Raw genomic sequence first — 1,096 nt, 5'->3', positions numbered from 1 at the left:
TCTATCCCGAGTATGTCAGAGGCGCAAGTGAGAGTCACAGAAACTGGAGTAGTCCCCAGATGGAGGATCCACTGCAGGGAAGCGGCTGCTGCGGGCTGACTTCCGGGAGGGCAATTGTCTATGGTGGGGCACCTGCAACTCCTTTCCTCCAGTTTCCAGCTTCCACCTTTTTTTTTTAAATTTAATTTGTTTTTATTTTTTAAAAATATTTATTTATTTGAAAGGGAGAGGCAGAGAGAGATCTTCCATCTGCTGGGAAACTTCCCAAATGGCCGCAAGGGCTGGAGCTGGGCTGATCCAAAGTGAGGAGCCAGGAGCTTCTTGTGGGTCTCCCAAGTAGGTACAGAGGCCCAAACACTAGGCCATCCTTCCCTGCTTCCCAGGCATATTAGCAGGGAGCTGGTGCTCGCTTCGGCAGCACATATACTAAAATTGGAACGATACAGAGAAGATTAGCAGGGAGCTGGATTGGAAGTCCAGATTCTGCCTTTGACCTAGCAGGTGAGTGTTTATACTGCTTCCAGTGTAAGGTTCACTCCAGTACCTCTCCGCCTCCACTTCCACTCTGCCTCATGTGGGTCACTTTCTCTTCTCAGTCATTTTCTTTTCACGAGTATTAAAGAAGGTAACAGTTTTTTTGTTTGTTTGTTTGTTTTTGTTTTTTTGTTTTGTTTTTGTTTTTTTTGACAGGCAGAGTGGACAGTGAGAGAGAGACAGAGAGAAAGGTCTTCTTTTGCCTTGGTTCACCCTCCAATGGCCGCTGCGGCTGGCGCGCTGATCCGAAGGCAGGCTTCTCCTGGTCTCCCATGGGGTGCAGGGCCCAAGTACTTGGGCCATCCTCCACTGCACTCCCGGGCCACAGCAGAGAGCTGGACTGGAAGAGGAGCAACCGGGACAGAATCCGGCGCCCTGACCGGGACTAGAACCCGGAGTGCCGGCGCCGCAGGCGGAGGACTAGCCTTTTGAGCCGCGGCGCTGGCCGGTAGTAGTTCATCTTTAGGGAAGCAAAGGAGAGGGTTGAAATTGCCAGGGGAAGGGAAAATTGACTGTGGTTTTGGGAAGAGTTGCTAACAATTAAAGGACAAACTACTCAGCT

General features: G+C 50.5%; 1 pseudogene; it reads left to right on the top strand.

Moving 5' to 3' along the window:
* The first annotated feature begins 402 nt into the window (after positions 1–402).
* On the top strand, positions 403–461 carry LOC149126693 (U6 spliceosomal RNA; annotated as a pseudogene).
* The last annotated feature ends 635 nt before the right edge of the window (positions 462–1,096 follow it).

This window comes from Oryctolagus cuniculus, chromosome 5, assembly GCF_051225735.1.
Source record: "Oryctolagus cuniculus isolate XC-2025 breed Fujian yellow rabbit chromosome 5, ASM5122573v1, whole genome shotgun sequence".
Classification (NCBI taxonomy): Eukaryota; Metazoa; Chordata; class Mammalia; order Lagomorpha; family Leporidae; genus Oryctolagus; species Oryctolagus cuniculus.
This window is presented reverse-complemented; position numbering and strand designations above follow the sequence as displayed.